The sequence below is a fragment of the Haliotis asinina genome, chromosome 13, assembly GCF_037392515.1.
Source record: "Haliotis asinina isolate JCU_RB_2024 chromosome 13, JCU_Hal_asi_v2, whole genome shotgun sequence".
In the NCBI taxonomy this organism is placed as follows: Eukaryota; Metazoa; Mollusca; class Gastropoda; order Lepetellida; family Haliotidae; genus Haliotis; species Haliotis asinina.
Genome location: NC_090292.1, coordinates 43,870,219 through 43,890,602, shown reverse-complemented (window position 1 = coordinate 43,890,602; position 20,384 = coordinate 43,870,219). Strand labels below are relative to the sequence as shown.

The window sequence follows — 20,384 nt, the reverse complement described above, 5'->3', positions numbered from 1 at the left end:
CTTACTAGCATTTAAATCAATTAAGCCAAACGATAGATCCAAAACCCATTTACTGACAATACTCCAAAGAGAAGAAACCATATTACAATTAAAGAATAAGTGCTCAACAGACTCAGTTTCGTTACAAAAAGTACATGTTTTAATTAAAGAATGACGTCTGCAATAAAGTGTATAATTAGTTGGGATAATGTCATGAAGGAGACGCCATGAGAAATTTTTCAGTACGGGGTCAAGAAACGAGTCGCATAGTAGTAGAAAAGCAGGCTTAAAAAGCACATCCGGAAAGTGTTTGAAGATGACAGGCTCTGTACATGTATGAGTAATTAACATTTGGTAAAATACACCACTTTTAACAGGTTGAAACCAATTATAATTAGGGTACAGTGACTTAAAATATCGATAAGATTCTAAAATCTTTTTATAATATGGCGGTATGTAGTCAGAATGAGGTAATAAATTGGAAGCAAAATCAGAATTAATTTCTTTGAGAGAAAACCCTATCCAATACAAGGCAAAACATGCATATTTACACTGACTATTATTAATAATTTTATGTAAATGATACAAACGTAAAGCATGAAGGCGTGTTGGTATATGGGGAAAATTAACACCTCCAAACTCCTTATCATTATATAGAATACTTCTAGCTAAAGGCTCAAAATGATGGGATTCCCAGAAAAAATCAAATGCTACTCGTGTGAAAATATCGACAAAGTGTTTGGGCATGTGCAATACAGCTGCAACATACCACAACTTCGACATGGCCATGACATTGCAAATAGTGGACTTACCATATATGGATAAGAACCTATCTTTAAAGTTAAAATTTAGAACCCCGTGGAATTTTGTTAAAATTTTATTCCAGTTATCATCAGGAGTGACATTACTACCAAAAACAACCCCCAAAATTTTGCAAGAATCGGGCCATGATATACCGAAAGGATGGTCGGCCGAAGAACGCCATTTCCCGAAAGATATGGCCTTTGTTTTGGCCATGTTGAGACGGGCACCAGTACCTCTACCATACCACTCACTCACTTGAAGCAACCGTCTAACACTCATCTCATTCGCACATATACCAGTCCCATCATCAGCATAAGCTGATATTTTGGCTTCTTCGTTAACACCGGGAATTTTAATGCCCTTGATTAACTTGTCACTCCTTACTTTAATAGCAAAAGGTTCGAAAACTAAAACATACAACAAGGGGCTTAGGCTACAGCCTTGCCTGACCCCCCTCCTCACAGGGAATTTGTCCGAAAAAAAACCGTTTACTAACACGGTACTACTAACGTTGTAATATAACAGGCTGACCAGGTTAATAAACTCTGGACCAAACCCATACTGATGTAGGGCCCTGAACATGAAATCATGATTTACCCGATCAAAAGCCTTCTCCTGATCAAGGCAAACAAAGGCCACAGAATCTCCTTTTTGCTCCACATAATCAACTACATTGCGTAGAAGATGTATGTTGTCCGCTATAGATCTGCCCCTGATTGAACATGTCTGATCAGGGTGCACAATCTCAGCAATGACTGATGACAACCGGTTTTGTACAACCCTAGACAATATTTTATAATCTACATTTAAGAGGCTGATAGGGCGCCAGTTACGTAACAACTGAGGAGCTTTGGGGTCCTTACATAACAAAGAAATACAACCTAATTTCTGAGAATCACTAAGAGTACCCAATTGTATTGACAAATTATAAATATGTAATAATACATCTTGTAATAAAGGCCAAAACTTGAGATAAAACTCCTTACTTAAACCATCCAACCCAGGGGCTTTATTATTATCCATCCCGCGAAGCGCTAGTAAAATCTCCTCTTTTGTCACAGCTCCCTCTATGCTATCAGCCGAGGCCCTATCCAAGAAAGGCAAATCCTCAAGGAATTCGGAACAATAAAAATCATCAATTTCCTCAGGGGTGTATAAATTTTGGTAAAACTCCCTGCAATAGTTCCGAATAGTATCATTTTTATCATAAGTTTCAGAACCATTCTCCAAAATATGAATGGTTTTATCTCCAGAGCGTTGAAATTCAGTCTGTAAAAATTGTTTTGATGGTTTCTCATTATTTTCCAAAACCTGCACTCTGGAGCGGATTGCACTTCCCTGTACCCTATCATAATGAAAATCATAAAGTTGTGACTTGATTGCTTTTAACTGTTCTGCATACTCGCCAGGTCTCTGACCTTCTGCAGCTATCAGATCTCTGTATCGCCTTTGAAGCTGCTGTAAAATACCTCTTTTATTGGCAGCTACCTTTCTCCCATAAGCCAAAACAAAAGTCTTAATTTGAGCCTTAAGGCTATCCCAATCCGAAAGAGACAAATCCGCCTGAACATGTAAAGATTCCCAAAACTTTTGAAATTCCAATATAAACGATTTGTCTTTAAGTAAAGAATTATTGAATTTCCAATAACCAGGTCCTACAGAGATGCAATCAACAACCTCCAACTCCAGAACACAATAATCGTGGTCAGAAATGGAACATGGTTGCACATCACAACTTTTAACAACCGGTAATAATGGAGCAGAGATATAAAATCTATCTAGCCGGCAGCTAACATTTCCACCTCGCCATGTCGTTTTGACTTTATTCTTATGTAATGCCCGGAAAGGGTCCGTTAAATTATAGGAATTTAAAAAACGTTTCAAAATCGTTGCCCCTCCAGTACCACAATTTGGATTCCCCCCAACTTTATCTAAAGTGGTTGATAAAACAAAATTAAAATCTCCCCCAAGCACAACATGGCGGCGAGTAACAAAATGATTTTCCAATGATAACAAGAAATCCCTTCTATCTGAGTAATGGTTTGGAGCATAAATATTTATAAATCTATAACAATGACTACCAATATCAATATCTAAAACAAAGAGCCTGCCATCAAAGTCGTAATAAAAATGAACAATTTTATAATTCAATTTACCAGATAATAAAATACCAACCCCACGTGCGTTTCCCGTACCAAAACTCCAGAAGGCCTTACATTCAAACAGTCTTTCTACAGTCTCTCCTTCTTTCACACAAGCAACATGACATTCTTGCAGAAATAAAATATCCACATTCATTCTCTTCCATTCCTCACATAACACACGCCTTCTAGTCCCTCCCCTGATACCAGCACAATTTATACTTGCTATACTACACATATTCTCTTATATGGCTATTTTGGTGTCTACACCAAAACGTACATGAAACGTAGTAACATATCTACAGATACAACTGTACAACAAACACACAAACAACTGTACAAAGAAACAAAGCTAAACCGATAAGTAAGTATACAATAGTAAATAGTTAAACACAACATAAACCTACAGACGTGCAAATATTTACAATACTCACAAGAGTCGGGACCCGGCCAAAACCGTGTATTGTTAATCCATTGTTCTAGGTCGTAGTCCATGGGCGTGTCCGAAACATCATCACAAAATAAGAATATCACACATCGTTGGAAGCACAAATCCATGTTCAAAATCCAGGGGCGTGTCCAGTTCGTCATCTAGTTGGATCGGGATACAAGAAACCTATGTCACAGGACTTCCCAAGCCGCTACTCTCAGAATCATCTGTGTCAACATCTCGGGCTTCTGGCCTCCACCCTGTGGCCTCTCTTCTGTGGACATCTTTCATGGTGTCGTGCACCATCTTGGCTGCCTTATCAGTCTTTCTCACTGGAGAAGAGGGCCGTTTCCTGTTGTTTCCATTCTCTGGTTTCTCCAAACTACTTGTTGTTTCTTGAACGTCACTAACATCCGGAGCTGACTTCGTACCATTCTTGCCCTGAGACTCCTGACCAGACCAGTCATCTTTTTTCCCAGTGGCCTCATCAATCTCTGCTCTCAATTCCGCTGTCTCATCCTCTTCCTCATCCATATATGAATGGTCACTTCCTGGAACGGTGGAGAGGGCCTGTGAATACGTTTTCCGTAAGGATGGCTTTGGTAAAGTTTTAACTTGTCCCTTACATTCCCTCCTCACATGACCTATCTCATGGCACCGGAGACAGAGTGGAGGACGTCCAGCCATTGTCACAAGAAGGGGAAAAACCCCATTCCTAGATGAAATATTCACAAGATGTGGAACCCTGTCCACATCCTCCAGACTTGTTTCCAGAATGACTCTGTGTACTCCCAAAAACACACCCATGTCAAACTCCTCCTCACTCGTTTCCTCTGCAACTGAGAGAACACGACCAAACTCCGAGAAGAATCTTGATAGGAACGTATAGCCATATTCTTCTGGAAGCCAATGAACCCGCAATTCTGTCCTCACCTTATTTACGAGGGAGAAATGAACTCCAACACGTTCATTTATCCTTAGGAATGACATCTGATGTATTGTCTCAGCAAGATCTTCAGAATCCACAGTGATGAACCACTCCGAAGCCTTGGCTCTCTTACAGAGGCGTTTCACGTGACCATGGCCAAACTGCTCCTCCAAGAAAGAAAATAAACGGAACCTTGACACTGAAAAACGATCCGGGCCCGTGAGGTCAAGCTTCAGTACTCGTCTGCGGACATCCGGCGATGTTTCCGACTTCCAAGGTCCATTCACAGAATGAAAGATAGCAGCCATTGGGGGGAGTCCGAGAACACAAGGACCAAAAGGCCCTATGCCCACCCGTAGATCTGAAGAAAAAAATGGATTAACTCGTATACTTCCAGAAGATCACTAAAGCCTGTGCCAGGTAAGTATGCTTGGGACAGGTTCCAGTTTTCACTTACATCACCCTGGCGTTGCCCTATTCAGGTGTCACATCATCAACGCTTCACATATATTTCATGGCAGGTTAATTGTTCGTACAGTTTATTGTACAGAACAGTCCATTAGTACCTTCACTTTGTGAAAAAATTACTGATAGATAAAAACACACACAGACGGATTTATTTCCATTTAGACTGCATGCACGTGCATCTCTGATCCGGGACGCAGGGGAGACAACTTGACAGTCCAAACACAACAACTGGCTGACAAAGCGATCCCATCTGAAATACATCAAACTCAGACTTGCTTTAAACATATACTTTTGCCACAGCAAACAGATTAACACATGCGCATTAAAAACACATAGTTTGCACATACACACACGGGAAAACAATCATCTTCAAGTGATTTGGAAGTGGGGGAAGTGTCAACTGAAAATATCTATTTTTGGGGTTGATTTTCAAGGGGAGAGCGCGAACGCAGTCCCCCACACTTATAAATTGCGCACCCGAGTCGTCCACATTTGGGACGATCGCAGGGGTCAACCAAACCGAGGTGCAATGGAAAGGTCTCGCCCCGGGCCCACAGCCTTGCGGATCACTGTAAAGCCTGTGCCAGGTAAGTATGCTTGGGACAGGTTCCAGTTTTCACTTACATCACCCTGGCGTTGCCCTATTCAGGTGTCACATCATCAACGCTTCACATATATTTCATGGCAGGTTAATTGTTCGTACAGTTTATTGTACAGAACAGTCCATTAGTACCTTCACTTTGTGAAAAAATTACTGATAGATAAAAACACACACAGACGGATTTATTTCCATTTAGACTGCATGCACGTGCATCTCTGATCCGGGACGCAGGGGAGACAACTTGACAGTCCAAACACAACAACTGGCTGACAAAGCGATCCCATCTGAAATACATCAAACTCAGACTTGCTTTAAACATATACTTTTGCCACAGCAAACAGATTAACACATGCGCATTAAAAACACATAGTTTGCACATACACACACGGGAAAACAATCATCTTCAAGTGATTTGGAAGTGGGGGAAGTGTCAACTGAAAATATCTATTTTTGGGGTTGATTTTCAAGGGGAGAGCGCGAACGCAGTCCCCCACACTTATAAATTGCGCACCCGAGTCGTCCACATTTGGGACGATCGCAGGGGTCAACCAAACCGAGGTGCAATGGAAAGGTCTCGCCCCGGGCCCACAGCCTTGCGGATCACTGTAAAGCCTGTGCCAGGTAAGTATGCTTGGGACAGGTTCCAGTTTTCACTTACATCACCCTGGCGTTGCCCTATTCAGGTGTCACATCATCAACGCTTCACATATATTTCATGGCAGGTTAATTGTTCGTACAGTTTATTGTACAGAACAGTCCATTAGTACCTTCACTTTGTGAAAAAATTACTGATAGATAAAAACACACACAGACGGATTTATTTCCATTTAGACTGCATGCACGTGCATCTCTGATCCGGGACGCAGGGGAGACAACTTGACAGTCCAAACACAACAACTGGCTGACAAAGCGATCCCATCTGAAATACATCAAACTCAGACTTGCTTTAAACATATACTTTTGCCACAGCAAACAGATTAACACATGCGCATTAAAAACACATAGTTTGCACATACACACACGGGAAAACAATCATCTTCAAGTGATTTGGAAGTGGGGGAAGTGTCAACTGAAAATATCTATTTTTGGGGTTGATTTTCAAGGGGAGAGCGCGAACGCAGTCCCCCACACTTATAAATTGCGCACCCGAGTCGTCCACATTTGGGACGATCGCAGGGGTCAACCAAACCGAGGTGCAATGGAAAGGTCTCGCCCCGGGCCCACAGCCTTGCGGATCACTGTAAAGCCTGTGCCAGGTAAGTATGCTTGGGACAGGTTCCAGTTTTCACTTACATCACCCTGGCGTTGCCCTATTCAGGTGTCACATCATCAACGCTTCACATATATTTCATGGCAGGTTAATTGTTCGTACAGTTTATTGTACAGAACAGTCCATTAGTACCTTCACTTTGTGAAAAAATTACTGATAGATAAAAACACACACAGACGGATTTATTTCCATTTAGACTGCATGCACGTGCATCTCTGATCCGGGACGCAGGGGAGACAACTTGACAGTCCAAACACAACAACTGGCTGACAAAGCGATCCCATCTGAAATACATCAAACTCAGACTTGCTTTAAACATATACTTTTGCCACAGCAAACAGATTAACACATGCGCATTAAAAACACATAGTTTGCACATACACACACGGGAAAACAATCATCTTCAAGTGATTTGGAAGTGGGGGAAGTGTCAACTGAAAATATCTATTTTTGGGGTTGATTTTCAAGGGGAGAGCGCGAACGCAGTCCCCCACACTTATAAATTGCGCACCCGAGTCGTCCACATTTGGGACGATCGCAGGGGTCAACCAAACCGAGGTGCAATGGAAAGGTCTCGCCCCGGGCCCACAGCCTTGCGGATCACTGTAAAGCCTGTGCCAGGTAAGTATGCTTGGGACAGGTTCCAGTTTTCACTTACATCACCCTGGCGTTGCCCTATTCAGGTGTCACATCATCAACGCTTCACATATATTTCATGGCAGGTTAATTGTTCGTACAGTTTATTGTACAGAACAGTCCATTAGTACCTTCACTTTGTGAAAAAATTACTGATAGATAAAAACACACACAGACGGATTTATTTCCATTTAGACTGCATGCACGTGCATCTCTGATCCGGGACGCAGGGGAGACAACTTGACAGTCCAAACACAACAACTGGCTGACAAAGCGATCCCATCTGAAATACATCAAACTCAGACTTGCTTTAAACATATACTTTTGCCACAGCAAACAGATTAACACATGCGCATTAAAAACACATAGTTTGCACATACACACACGGGAAAACAATCATCTTCAAGTGATTTGGAAGTGGGGGAAGTGTCAACTGAAAATATCTATTTTTGGGGTTGATTTTCAAGGGGAGAGCGCGAACGCAGTCCCCCACACTTATAAATTGCGCACCCGAGTCGTCCACATTTGGGACGATCGCAGGGGTCAACCAAACCGAGGTGCAATGGAAAGGTCTCGCCCCGGGCCCACAGCCTTGCGGATCACTGTAAAGCCTGTGCCAGGTAAGTATGCTTGGGACAGGTTCCAGTTTTCACTTACATCACCCTGGCGTTGCCCTATTCAGGTGTCACATCATCAACGCTTCACATATATTTCATGGCAGGTTAATTGTTCGTACAGTTTATTGTACAGAACAGTCCATTAGTACCTTCACTTTGTGAAAAAATTACTGATAGATAAAAACACACACAGACGGATTTATTTCCATTTAGACTGCATGCACGTGCATCTCTGATCCGGGACGCAGGGGAGACAACTTGACAGTCCAAACACAACAACTGGCTGACAAAGCGATCCCATCTGAAATACATCAAACTCAGACTTGCTTTAAACATATACTTTTGCCACAGCAAACAGATTAACACATGCGCATTAAAAACACATAGTTTGCACATACACACACGGGAAAACAATCATCTTCAAGTGATTTGGAAGTGGGGGAAGTGTCAACTGAAAATATCTATTTTTGGGGTTGATTTTCAAGGGGAGAGCGCGAACGCAGTCCCCCACACTTATAAATTGCGCACCCGAGTCGTCCACATTTGGGACGATCGCAGGGGTCAACCAAACCGAGGTGCAATGGAAAGGTCTCGCCCCGGGCCCACAGCCTTGCGGATCACTGTAAAGCCTGTGCCAGGTAAGTATGCTTGGGACAGGTTCCAGTTTTCACTTACATCACCCTGGCGTTGCCCTATTCAGGTGTCACATCATCAACGCTTCACATATATTTCATGGCAGGTTAATTGTTCGTACAGTTTATTGTACAGAACAGTCCATTAGTACCTTCACTTTGTGAAAAAATTACTGATAGATAAAAACACACACAGACGGATTTATTTCCATTTAGACTGCATGCACGTGCATCTCTGATCCGGGACGCAGGGGAGACAACTTGACAGTCCAAACACAACAACTGGCTGACAAAGCGATCCCATCTGAAATACATCAAACTCAGACTTGCTTTAAACATATACTTTTGCCACAGCAAACAGATTAACACATGCGCATTAAAAACACATAGTTTGCACATACACACACGGGAAAACAATCATCTTCAAGTGATTTGGAAGTGGGGGAAGTGTCAACTGAAAATATCTATTTTTGGGGTTGATTTTCAAGGGGAGAGCGCGAACGCAGTCCCCCACACTTATAAATTGCGCACCCGAGTCGTCCACATTTGGGACGATCGCAGGGGTCAACCAAACCGAGGTGCAATGGAAAGGTCTCGCCCCGGGCCCACAGCCTTGCGGATCACTGTAAAGCCTGTGCCAGGTAAGTATGCTTGGGACAGGTTCCAGTTTTCACTTACATCACCCTGGCGTTGCCCTATTCAGGTGTCACATCATCAACGCTTCACATATATTTCATGGCAGGTTAATTGTTCGTACAGTTTATTGTACAGAACAGTCCATTAGTACCTTCACTTTGTGAAAAAATTACTGATGGATAAAAACACACACAGACGGATTTATTTCCATTTAGACTGCATGCACGTGCATCTCTGATCCGGGACGCAGGGGAGACAACTTGACAGTCCAAACACAACAACTGGCTGACAAAGCGATCCCATCTGAAATACATCAAACTCAGACTTGCTTTAAACATATACTTTTGCCACAGCAAACAGATTAACACATGCGCATTAAAAACACATAGTTTGCACATACACACACGGGAAAACAATCATCTTCAAGTGATTTGGAAGTGGGGGAAGTGTCAACTGAAAATATCTATTTTTGGGGTTGATTTTCAAGGGGAGAGCGCGAACGCAGTCCCCCACACTTATAAATTGCGCACCCGAGTCGTCCACATTTGGGACGATCGCAGGGGTCAACCAAACCGAGGTGCAATGGAAAGGTCTCGCCCCGGGCCCACAGCCTTGCGGATCACTGTAAAGCCTGTGCCAGGTAAGTATGCTTGGGACAGGTTCCAGTTTTCACTTACATCACCCTGGCGTTGCCCTATTCAGGTGTCACATCATCAACGCTTCACATATATTTCATGGCAGGTTAATTGTTCGTACAGTTTATTGTACAGAACAGTCCATTAGTACCTTCACTTTGTGAAAAAATTACTGATAGATAAAAACACACACAGACGGATTTATTTCCATTTAGACTGCATGCACGTGCATCTCTGATCCGGGACGCAGGGGAGACAACTTGACAGTCCAAACACAACAACTGGCTGACAAAGCGATCCCATCTGAAATACATCAAACTCAGACTTGCTTTAAACATATACTTTTGCCACAGCAAACAGATTAACACATGCGCATTAAAAACACATAGTTTGCACATACACACACGGGAAAACAATCATCTTCAAGTGATTTGGAAGTGGGGGAAGTGTCAACTGAAAATATCTATTTTTGGGGTTGATTTTCAAGGGGAGAGCGCGAACGCAGTCCCCCACACTTATAAATTGCGCACCCGAGTCGTCCACATTTGGGACGATCGCAGGGGTCAACCAAACCGAGGTGCAATGGAAAGGTCTCGCCCCGGGCCCACAGCCTTGCGGATCACTGTAAAGCCTGTGCCAGGTAAGTATGCTTGGGACAGGTTCCAGTTTTCACTTACATCACCCTGGCGTTGCCCTATTCAGGTGTCACATCATCAACGCTTCACATATATTTCATGGCAGGTTAATTGTTCGTACAGTTTATTGTACAGAACAGTCCATTAGTACCTTCACTTTGTGAAAAAATTACTGATAGATAAAAACACACACAGACGGATTTATTTCCATTTAGACTGCATGCACGTGCATCTCTGATCCGGGACGCAGGGGAGACAACTTGACAGTCCAAACACAACAACTGGCTGACAAAGCGATCCCATCTGAAATACATCAAACTCAGACTTGCTTTAAACATATACTTTTGCCACAGCAAACAGATTAACACATGCGCATTAAAAACACATAGTTTGCACATACACACACGGGAAAACAATCATCTTCAAGTGATTTGGAAGTGGGGGAAGTGTCAACTGAAAATATCTATTTTTGGGGTTGATTTTCAAGGGGAGAGCGCGAACGCAGTCCCCCACACTTATAAATTGCGCACCCGAGTCGTCCACATTTGGGACGATCGCAGGGGTCAACCAAACCGAGGTGCAATGGAAAGGTCTCGCCCCGGGCCCACAGCCTTGCGGATCACTGTAAAGCCTGTGCCAGGTAAGTATGCTTGGGACAGGTTCCAGTTTTCACTTACATCACCCTGGCGTTGCCCTATTCAGGTGTCACATCATCAACGCTTCACATATATTTCATGGCAGGTTAATTGTTCGTACAGTTTATTGTACAGAACAGTCCATTAGTACCTTCACTTTGTGAAAAAATTACTGATAGATAAAAACACACACAGACGGATTTATTTCCATTTAGACTGCATGCACGTGCATCTCTGATCCGGGACGCAGGGGAGACAACTTGACAGTCCAAACACAACAACTGGCTGACAAAGCGATCCCATCTGAAATACATCAAACTCAGACTTGCTTTAAACATATACTTTTGCCACAGCAAACAGATTAACACATGCGCATTAAAAACACATAGTTTGCACATACACACACGGGAAAACAATCATCTTCAAGTGATTTGGAAGTGGGGGAAGTGTCAACTGAAAATATCTATTTTTGGGGTTGATTTTCAAGGGGAGAGCGCGAACGCAGTCCCCCACACTTATAAATTGCGCACCCGAGTCGTCCACATTTGGGACGATCGCAGGGGTCAACCAAACCGAGGTGCAATGGAAAGGTCTCGCCCCGGGCCCACAGCCTTGCGGATCACTGTAAAGCCTGTGCCAGGTAAGTATGCTTGGGACAGGTTCCAGTTTTCACTTACATCACCCTGGCGTTGCCCTATTCAGGTGTCACATCATCAACGCTTCACATATATTTCATGGCAGGTTAATTGTTCGTACAGTTTATTGTACAGAACAGTCCATTAGTACCTTCACTTTGTGAAAAAATTACTGATAGATAAAAACACACACAGACGGATTTATTTCCATTTAGACTGCATGCACGTGCATCTCTGATCCGGGACGCAGGGGAGACAACTTGACAGTCCAAACACAACAACTGGCTGACAAAGCGATCCCATCTGAAATACATCAAACTCAGACTTGCTTTAAACATATACTTTTGCCACAGCAAACAGATTAACACATGCGCATTAAAAACACATAGTTTGCACATACACACACGGGAAAACAATCATCTTCAAGTGATTTGGAAGTGGGGGAAGTGTCAACTGAAAATATCTATTTTTGGGGTTGATTTTCAAGGGGAGAGCGCGAACGCAGTCCCCCACACTTATAAATTGCGCACCCGAGTCGTCCACATTTGGGACGATCGCAGGGGTCAACCAAACCGAGGTGCAATGGAAAGGTCTCGCCCCGGGCCCACAGCCTTGCGGATCACTGTAAAGCCTGTGCCAGGTAAGTATGCTTGGGACAGGTTCCAGTTTTCACTTACATCACCCTGGCGTTGCCCTATTCAGGTGTCACATCATCAACGCTTCACATATATTTCATGGCAGGTTAATTGTTCGTACAGTTTATTGTACAGAACAGTCCATTAGTACCTTCACTTTGTGAAAAAATTACTGATAGATAAAAACACACACAGACGGATTTATTTCCATTTAGACTGCATGCACGTGCATCTCTGATCCGGGACGCAGGGGAGACAACTTGACAGTCCAAACACAACAACTGGCTGACAAAGCGATCCCATCTGAAATACATCAAACTCAGACTTGCTTTAAACATATACTTTTGCCACAGCAAACAGATTAACACATGCGCATTAAAAACACATAGTTTGCACATACACACACGGGAAAACAATCATCTTCAAGTGATTTGGAAGTGGGGGAAGTGTCAACTGAAAATATCTATTTTTGGGGTTGATTTTCAAGGGGAGAGCGCGAACGCAGTCCCCCACACTTATAAATTGCGCACCCGAGTCGTCCACATTTGGGACGATCGCAGGGGTCAACCAAACCGAGGTGCAATGGAAAGGTCTCGCCCCGGGCCCACAGCCTTGCGGATCACTGTAAAGCCTGTGCCAGGTAAGTATGCTTGGGACAGGTTCCAGTTTTCACTTACATCACCCTGGCGTTGCCCTATTCAGGTGTCACATCATCAACGCTTCACATATATTTCATGGCAGGTTAATTGTTCGTACAGTTTATTGTACAGAACAGTCCATTAGTACCTTCACTTTGTGAAAAAATTACTGATAGATAAAAACACACACAGACGGATTTATTTCCATTTAGACTGCATGCACGTGCATCTCTGATCCGGGACGCAGGGGAGACAACTTGACAGTCCAAACACAACAACTGGCTGACAAAGCGATCCCATCTGAAATACATCAAACTCAGACTTGCTTTAAACATATACTTTTGCCACAGCAAACAGATTAACACATGCGCATTAAAAACACATAGTTTGCACATACACACACGGGAAAACAATCATCTTCAAGTGATTTGGAAGTGGGGGAAGTGTCAACTGAAAATATCTATTTTTGGGGTTGATTTTCAAGGGGAGAGCGCGAACGCAGTCCCCCACACTTATAAATTGCGCACCCGAGTCGTCCACATTTGGGACGATCGCAGGGGTCAACCAAACCGAGGTGCAATGGAAAGGTCTCGCCCCGGGCCCACAGCCTTGCGGATCACTGTAAAGCCTGTGCCAGGTAAGTATGCTTGGGACAGGTTCCAGTTTTCACTTACATCACCCTGGCGTTGCCCTATTCAGGTGTCACATCATCAACGCTTCACATATATTTCATGGCAGGTTAATTGTTCGTACAGTTTATTGTACAGAACAGTCCATTAGTACCTTCACTTTGTGAAAAAATTACTGATAGATAAAAACACACACAGACGGATTTATTTCCATTTAGACTGCATGCACGTGCATCTCTGATCCGGGACGCAGGGGAGACAACTTGACAGTCCAAACACAACAACTGGCTGACAAAGCGATCCCATCTGAAATACATCAAACTCAGACTTGCTTTAAACATATACTTTTGCCACAGCAAACAGATTAACACATGCGCATTAAAAACACATAGTTTGCACATACACACACGGGAAAACAATCATCTTCAAGTGATTTGGAAGTGGGGGAAGTGTCAACTGAAAATATCTATTTTTGGGGTTGATTTTCAAGGGGAGAGCGCGAACGCAGTCCCCCACACTTATAAATTGCGCACCCGAGTCGTCCACATTTGGGACGATCGCAGGGGTCAACCAAACCGAGGTGCAATGGAAAGGTCTCGCCCCGGGCCCACAGCCTTGCGGATCACTGTAAAGCCTGTGCCAGGTAAGTATGCTTGGGACAGGTTCCAGTTTTCACTTACATCACCCTGGCGTTGCCCTATTCAGGTGTCACATCATCAACGCTTCACATATATTTCATGGCAGGTTAATTGTTCGTACAGTTTATTGTACAGAACAGTCCATTAGTACCTTCACTTTGTGAAAAAATTACTGATAGATAAAAACACACACAGACGGATTTATTTCCATTTAGACTGCATGCACGTGCATCTCTGATCCGGGACGCAGGGGAGACAACTTGACAGTCCAAACACAACAACTGGCTGACAAAGCGATCCCATCTGAAATACATCAAACTCAGACTTGCTTTAAACATATACTTTTGCCACAGCAAACAGATTAACACATGCGCATTAAAAACACATAGTTTGCACATACACACACGGGAAAACAATCATCTTCAAGTGATTTGGAAGTGGGGGAAGTGTCAACTGAAAATATCTATTTTTGGGGTTGATTTTCAAGGGGAGAGCGCGAACGCAGTCCCCCACACTTATAAATTGCGCACCCGAGTCGTCCACATTTGGGACGATCGCAGGGGTCAACCAAACCGAGGTGCAATGGAAAGGTCTCGCCCCGGGCCCACAGCCTTGCGGATCACTGTAAAGCCTGTGCCAGGTAAGTATGCTTGGGACAGGTTCCAGTTTTCACTTACATCACCCTGGCGTTGCCCTATTCAGGTGTCACATCATCAACGCTTCACATATATTTCATGGCAGGTTAATTGTTCGTACAGTTTATTGTACAGAACAGTCCATTAGTACCTTCACTTTGTGAAAAAATTACTGATAGATAAAAACACACACAGACGGATTTATTTCCATTTAGACTGCATGCACGTGCATCTCTGATCCGGGACGCAGGGGAGACAACTTGACAGTCCAAACACAACAACTGGCTGACAAAGCGATCCCATCTGAAATACATCAAACTCAGACTTGCTTTAAACATATACTTTTGCCACAGCAAACAGATTAACACATGCGCATTAAAAACACATAGTTTGCACATACACACACGGGAAAACAATCATCTTCAAGTGATTTGGAAGTGGGGGAAGTGTCAACTGAAAATATCTATTTTTGGGGTTGATTTTCAAGGGGAGAGCGCGAACGCAGTCCCCCACACTTATAAATTGCGCACCCGAGTCGTCCACATTTGGGACGATCGCAGGGGTCAACCAAACCGAGGTGCAATGGAAAGGTCTCGCCCCGGGCCCACAGCCTTGCGGATCACTGTAAAGCCTGTGCCAGGTAAGTATGCTTGGGACAGGTTCCAGTTTTCACTTACATCACCCTGGCGTTGCCCTATTCAGGTGTCACATCATCAACGCTTCACATATATTTCATGGCAGGTTAATTGTTCGTACAGTTTATTGTACAGAACAGTCCATTAGTACCTTCACTTTGTGAAAAAATTACTGATAGATAAAAACACACACAGACGGATTTATTTCCATTTAGACTGCATGCACGTGCATCTCTGATCCGGGACGCAGGGGAGACAACTTGACAGTCCAAACACAACAACTGGCTGACAAAGCGATCCCATCTGAAATACATCAAACTCAGACTTGCTTTAAACATATACTTTTGCCACAGCAAACAGATTAACACATGCGCATTAAAAACACATAGTTTGCACATACACACACGGGAAAACAATCATCTTCAAGTGATTTGGAAGTGGGGGAAGTGTCAACTGAAAATATCTATTTTTGGGGTTGATTTTCAAGGGGAGAGCGCGAACGCCGTCCCCCACACTTATAAATTGCGCACCCGAGTCGTCCACATTTGGGACGATCGCAGGGGTCAACCAAACCGAGGTGCAATGGAAAGGTCTCGCCCCGGGCCCACAGCCTTGCGGATCACTGTAAAGCCTGTGCCAGGTAAGTATGCTTGGGACAGGTTCCAGTTTTCACTTACATCACCCTGGCGTTGCCCTATTCAGGTGTCACATCATCAACGCTTCACATATATTTCATGGCAGGTTAATTGTTCGTACAGTTTATTGTACAGAACAGTCCATTAGTACCTTCACTTTGTGAAAAAATTACTGATAGATAAAAACACACACAGACGGATTTATTTCCATTTAGACTGCATGCACGTGCATCTCTGATCCGGGACGCAGGGGAGACAACTTGACAGTCCAAACACAACAACTGGCTGACAAAGCGATCCCATCTGAAATACATCAAACTCAGACTTGCTTTAAACATATACTTTTGCCACAGCAAACAGATTAACACATGCGCATTAAAAACACATAGTTTGCACATACACACACGGGAAAACAATCATCTTCAAGTGATTTGGAAGTGGGGGAAGTGTCAACTGAAAATATCTATTTTTGGGGTTGATTTTCAAGGGGAGAGCGCGAACGCAGTCCCCCACACTTATAAATTGCGCACCCGAGTCGTCCACATTTGGGACGATCGCAGGGGTCAACCAAACCGAGGTGCAATGGAAAGGTCTCGCCCCGGGCCCACAGCCTTGCGGATCACTGTAAAGCCTGTGCCAGGTAAGTATGCTTGGGACAGGTTCCAGTTTTCACTTACATCACCCTGGCGTTGCCCTATTCAGGTGTCACATCATCAACGCTTCACATATATTTCATGGCAGGTTAATTGTTCGTACAGTTTATTGTACAGAACAGTCCATTAGTACCTTCACTTTGTGAAAAAATTACTGATAGATAAAAACACACACAGACGGATTTATTTCCATTTAGACTGCATGCACGTGCATCTCTGATCCGGGACGCAGGGGAGACAACTTGACAGTCCAAACACAACAACTGGCTGACAAAGCGATCCCATCTGAAATACATCAAACTCAGACTTGCTTTAAACATATACTTTTGCCACAGCAAACAGATTAACACATGCGCATTAAAAACACATAGTTTGCACATACACACACGGGAAAACAATCATCTTCAAGTGATTTGGAAGTGGGGGAAGTGTCAACTGAAAATATCTATTTTTGGGGTTGATTTTCAAGGGGAGAGCGCGAACGCAGTCCCCCACACTTATAAATTGCGCACCCGAGTCGTCCACATTTGGGACGATCGCAGGGGTCAACCAAACCGAGGTGCAATGGAAAGGTCTCGCCCCGGGCCCACAGCCTTGCGGATCACTGTAAAGCCTGTGCCAGGTAAGTATGCTTGGGACAGGTTCCAGTTTTCACTTACATCACCCTGGCGTTGCCCTATTCAGGTGTCACATCATCAACGCTTCACATATATTTCATGGCAGGTTAATTGTTCGTACAGTTTATTGTACAGAACAGTCCATTAGTACCTTCACTTTGTGAAAAAATTACTGATAGATAAAAACACACACAGACGGATTTATTTCCATTTAGACTGCATGCACGTGCATCTCTGATCCGGGACGCAGGGGAGACAACTTGACAGTCCAAACACAACAACTGGCTGACAAAGCGATCCCATCTGAAATACATCAAACTCAGACTTGCTTTAAACATATACTTTTGCCACAGCAAACAGATTAACACATGCGCATTAAAAACACATAGTTTGCACATACACACACGGGAAAACAATCATCTTCAAGTGATTTGGAAGTGGGGGAAGTGTCAACTGAAAATATCTATTTTTGGGGTTGATTTTCAAGGGGAGAGCGCGAACGCAGTCCCCCACACTTATAAATTGCGCACCCGAGTCGTCCACATTTGGGACGATCGCAGGGGTCAACCAAACCGAGGTGCAATGGAAAGGTCTCGCCCCGGGCCCACAGCCTTGCGGATCACTGTAAAGCCTGTGCCAGGTAAGTATGCTTGGGACAGGTTCCAGTTTTCACTTACATCACCCTGGCGTTGCCCTATTCAGGTGTCACATCATCAACGCTTCACATATATTTCATGGCAGGTTAATTGTTCGTACAGTTTATTGTACAGAACAGTCCATTAGTACCTTCACTTTGTGAAAAAATTACTGATAGATAAAAACACACACAGACGGATTTATTTCCATTTAGACTGCATGCACGTGCATCTCTGATCCGGGACGCATTTGGGACGATCGCAGGGGTCAACCAAACCGAGGTGCAATGGAAAGGTCTCGCCCCGGGCCCACAGCCTTGCGGATCACTGTAAAGCCTGTGCCAGGTAAGTATGCTTGGGACAGGTTCCAGTTTTCACTTACATCACCCTGGCGTTGCCCTATTCAGGTGTCACATCATCAACGCTTCACATATATTTCATGGCAGGTTAATTGTTCGTACAGTTTATTGTACAGAACAGTCCATTAGTACCTTCACTTTGTGAAAAAATTACTGATAGATAAAAACACACACAGACGGATTTATTTCCATTTAGACTGCATGCACGTGCATCTCTGATCCGGGACGCAGGGGAGACAACTTGACAGTCCAAACACAACAACTGGCTGACAAAGCGATCCCATCTGAAATACATCAAACTCAGACTTGCTTTAAACATATACTTTTGCCACAGCAAACAGATTAACACATGCGCATTAAAAACACATAGTTTGCACATACACACACGGGAAAACAATCATCTTCAAGTGATTTGGAAGTGGGGGAAGTGTCAACTGAAAATATCTATTTTTGGGGTTGATTTTCAAGGGGAGAGCGCGAACGCAGTCCCCCACACTTATAAATTGCGCACCCGAGTCGTCCACATTTGGGACGATCGCAGGGGTCAACCAAACCGAGGTGCAATGGAAAGGTCTCGCCCCGGGCCCACAGCCTTGCGGATCACTGTAAAGCCTGTGCCAGGTAAGTATGCTTGGGACAGGTTCCAGTTTTCACTTACATCACCCTGGCGTTGCCCTATTCAGGTGTCACATCATCAACGCTTCACATATATTTCATGGCAGGTTAATTGTTCGTACAGTTTATTGTACAGAACAGTCCATTAGTACCTTCACTTTGTGAAAAAATTACTGATAGATAAAAACACACACAGACGGATTTATTTCCATTTAGACTGCATGCACGTGCATCTCTGATCCGGGACGCAGGGGAGACAACTTGACAGTCCAAACACAACAACTGGCTGACAAAGCGATCCCATCTGAAATACATCAAACTCAGACTTGCTTTAAACATATACTTTTGCCACAGCAAACAGATTAACACATGCGCATTAAAAACACATAGTTTGCACATACACACACGGGAAAACAATCATCTTCAAGTGATTTGGAAGTGGGGGAAGTGTCAACTGAAAATATCTATTTTTGGGGTTGATTTTCAAGGGGAGAGCGCGAACGCAGTCCCCCACACTTATAAATTGCGCACCCGAGTCGTCCACATTTGGGACGATCGCAGGGGTCAACCAAACCGAGGTGCAATGGAAAGGTCTCGCCCCGGGCCCACAGCCTTGCGGATCACTGTAAAGCCTGTGCCAGGTAAGTATGCTTGGGACAGGTTCCAGTTTTCACTTACATCACCCTGGCGTTGCCCTATTCAGGTGTCACATCATCAACGCTTCACATATATTTCATGGCAGGTTAATTGTTCGTACAGTTTATTGTACAGAACAGTCCATTAGTACCTTCACTTTGTGAAAAAATTACTGATAGATAAAAACACACACAGACGGATTTATTTCCATTTAGACTGCATGCACGTGCATCTCTGATCCGGGACGCAGGGGAGACAACTTGACAGTCCAAACACAACAACTGGCTGACAAAGCGATCCCATCTGAAATACATCAAACTCAGACTTGCTTTAAACATATACTTTTGCCACAGCAAACAGATTAACACATGCGCATTAAAAACACATAGTTTGCACATACACACACGGGAAAACAATCATCTTCAAGTGATTTGGAAGTGGGGGAAGTGTCAACTGAAAATATCTATTTTTGGGGTTGATTTTCAAGGGGAGAGCGCGAACGCAGTCCCCCACACTTATAAATTGCGCACCCGAGTCGTCCACATTTGGGACGATCGCAGGGGTCAACCAAACCGAGGTGCAATGGAAAGGTCTCGCCCCGGGCCCACAGCCTTGCGGATCACTGTAAAGCCTGTGCCAGGTAAGTATGCTTGGGACAGGTTCCAGTTTTCACTTACATCACCCTGGCGTTGCCCTATTCAGGTGTCACATCATCAACGCTTCACATATATTTCATGGCAGG

The 20,384-nt window shown here is 43.8% G+C and overlaps 25 non-coding genes across 25 annotated transcripts; all 25 read right to left on the bottom strand.

Moving 5' to 3' along the window:
- Positions 1-5,181: 5,181 nt before the first annotated feature.
- LOC137260576 (U1 spliceosomal RNA) lies at positions 5,182-5,345 on the bottom strand. The gene has a single exon (XR_010954822.1). It is a non-coding gene; the product is annotated as a U1 spliceosomal RNA (small nuclear RNA).
- Positions 5,346-5,816: 471 nt separating this feature from the next.
- LOC137260575 (U1 spliceosomal RNA) lies at positions 5,817-5,980 on the bottom strand. The gene has a single exon (XR_010954821.1). It is a non-coding gene; the product is annotated as a U1 spliceosomal RNA (small nuclear RNA).
- A 471-nt stretch (positions 5,981-6,451) lies between these two features.
- On the bottom strand, positions 6,452-6,615 carry LOC137260574 (U1 spliceosomal RNA). Its single transcript, XR_010954820.1, has one exon. It is a non-coding gene; the product is annotated as a U1 spliceosomal RNA (small nuclear RNA).
- Positions 6,616-7,086: 471 nt separating this feature from the next.
- Positions 7,087-7,250, bottom strand: LOC137260573 (U1 spliceosomal RNA). Its single transcript, XR_010954819.1, has one exon. It is a non-coding gene; the product is annotated as a U1 spliceosomal RNA (small nuclear RNA).
- Positions 7,251-7,721: 471 nt separating this feature from the next.
- On the bottom strand, positions 7,722-7,885 carry LOC137260572 (U1 spliceosomal RNA). The gene has a single exon (XR_010954818.1). It is a non-coding gene; the product is annotated as a U1 spliceosomal RNA (small nuclear RNA).
- A 471-nt stretch (positions 7,886-8,356) lies between these two features.
- On the bottom strand, positions 8,357-8,520 carry LOC137260571 (U1 spliceosomal RNA). Its single transcript, XR_010954817.1, has one exon. It is a non-coding gene; the product is annotated as a U1 spliceosomal RNA (small nuclear RNA).
- Positions 8,521-8,991: 471 nt separating this feature from the next.
- Positions 8,992-9,155, bottom strand: LOC137260570 (U1 spliceosomal RNA). The gene has a single exon (XR_010954816.1). It is a non-coding gene; the product is annotated as a U1 spliceosomal RNA (small nuclear RNA).
- A 471-nt stretch (positions 9,156-9,626) lies between these two features.
- On the bottom strand, positions 9,627-9,790 carry LOC137260568 (U1 spliceosomal RNA). The gene has a single exon (XR_010954815.1). It is a non-coding gene; the product is annotated as a U1 spliceosomal RNA (small nuclear RNA).
- A 471-nt stretch (positions 9,791-10,261) lies between these two features.
- On the bottom strand, positions 10,262-10,425 carry LOC137260567 (U1 spliceosomal RNA). Its single transcript, XR_010954814.1, has one exon. It is a non-coding gene; the product is annotated as a U1 spliceosomal RNA (small nuclear RNA).
- Positions 10,426-10,896: 471 nt separating this feature from the next.
- On the bottom strand, positions 10,897-11,060 carry LOC137260565 (U1 spliceosomal RNA). The gene has a single exon (XR_010954812.1). It is a non-coding gene; the product is annotated as a U1 spliceosomal RNA (small nuclear RNA).
- A 471-nt stretch (positions 11,061-11,531) lies between these two features.
- Positions 11,532-11,695, bottom strand: LOC137260564 (U1 spliceosomal RNA). Its single transcript, XR_010954811.1, has one exon. It is a non-coding gene; the product is annotated as a U1 spliceosomal RNA (small nuclear RNA).
- Positions 11,696-12,166: 471 nt separating this feature from the next.
- Positions 12,167-12,330, bottom strand: LOC137260563 (U1 spliceosomal RNA). Its single transcript, XR_010954810.1, has one exon. It is a non-coding gene; the product is annotated as a U1 spliceosomal RNA (small nuclear RNA).
- A 471-nt stretch (positions 12,331-12,801) lies between these two features.
- LOC137260562 (U1 spliceosomal RNA) lies at positions 12,802-12,965 on the bottom strand. Its single transcript, XR_010954809.1, has one exon. It is a non-coding gene; the product is annotated as a U1 spliceosomal RNA (small nuclear RNA).
- A 471-nt stretch (positions 12,966-13,436) lies between these two features.
- On the bottom strand, positions 13,437-13,600 carry LOC137260561 (U1 spliceosomal RNA). Its single transcript, XR_010954808.1, has one exon. It is a non-coding gene; the product is annotated as a U1 spliceosomal RNA (small nuclear RNA).
- A 471-nt stretch (positions 13,601-14,071) lies between these two features.
- Positions 14,072-14,235, bottom strand: LOC137260560 (U1 spliceosomal RNA). The gene has a single exon (XR_010954807.1). It is a non-coding gene; the product is annotated as a U1 spliceosomal RNA (small nuclear RNA).
- Positions 14,236-14,706: 471 nt separating this feature from the next.
- Positions 14,707-14,870, bottom strand: LOC137260559 (U1 spliceosomal RNA). Its single transcript, XR_010954806.1, has one exon. It is a non-coding gene; the product is annotated as a U1 spliceosomal RNA (small nuclear RNA).
- Positions 14,871-15,341: 471 nt separating this feature from the next.
- LOC137260557 (U1 spliceosomal RNA) lies at positions 15,342-15,505 on the bottom strand. The gene has a single exon (XR_010954805.1). It is a non-coding gene; the product is annotated as a U1 spliceosomal RNA (small nuclear RNA).
- Positions 15,506-15,976: 471 nt separating this feature from the next.
- LOC137260516 (U1 spliceosomal RNA) lies at positions 15,977-16,140 on the bottom strand. Its single transcript, XR_010954773.1, has one exon. It is a non-coding gene; the product is annotated as a U1 spliceosomal RNA (small nuclear RNA).
- A 471-nt stretch (positions 16,141-16,611) lies between these two features.
- On the bottom strand, positions 16,612-16,775 carry LOC137260556 (U1 spliceosomal RNA). Its single transcript, XR_010954804.1, has one exon. It is a non-coding gene; the product is annotated as a U1 spliceosomal RNA (small nuclear RNA).
- Positions 16,776-17,246: 471 nt separating this feature from the next.
- Positions 17,247-17,410, bottom strand: LOC137260555 (U1 spliceosomal RNA). The gene has a single exon (XR_010954803.1). It is a non-coding gene; the product is annotated as a U1 spliceosomal RNA (small nuclear RNA).
- A 471-nt stretch (positions 17,411-17,881) lies between these two features.
- Positions 17,882-18,045, bottom strand: LOC137260554 (U1 spliceosomal RNA). The gene has a single exon (XR_010954802.1). It is a non-coding gene; the product is annotated as a U1 spliceosomal RNA (small nuclear RNA).
- Positions 18,046-18,212: 167 nt separating this feature from the next.
- LOC137260527 (U1 spliceosomal RNA) lies at positions 18,213-18,385 on the bottom strand. Its single transcript, XR_010954778.1, has one exon. It is a non-coding gene; the product is annotated as a U1 spliceosomal RNA (small nuclear RNA).
- Positions 18,386-18,856: 471 nt separating this feature from the next.
- Positions 18,857-19,020, bottom strand: LOC137260553 (U1 spliceosomal RNA). The gene has a single exon (XR_010954801.1). It is a non-coding gene; the product is annotated as a U1 spliceosomal RNA (small nuclear RNA).
- A 471-nt stretch (positions 19,021-19,491) lies between these two features.
- LOC137260552 (U1 spliceosomal RNA) lies at positions 19,492-19,655 on the bottom strand. The gene has a single exon (XR_010954800.1). It is a non-coding gene; the product is annotated as a U1 spliceosomal RNA (small nuclear RNA).
- A 471-nt stretch (positions 19,656-20,126) lies between these two features.
- On the bottom strand, positions 20,127-20,290 carry LOC137260551 (U1 spliceosomal RNA). The gene has a single exon (XR_010954799.1). It is a non-coding gene; the product is annotated as a U1 spliceosomal RNA (small nuclear RNA).
- Positions 20,291-20,384: the final 94 nt, after the last annotated feature.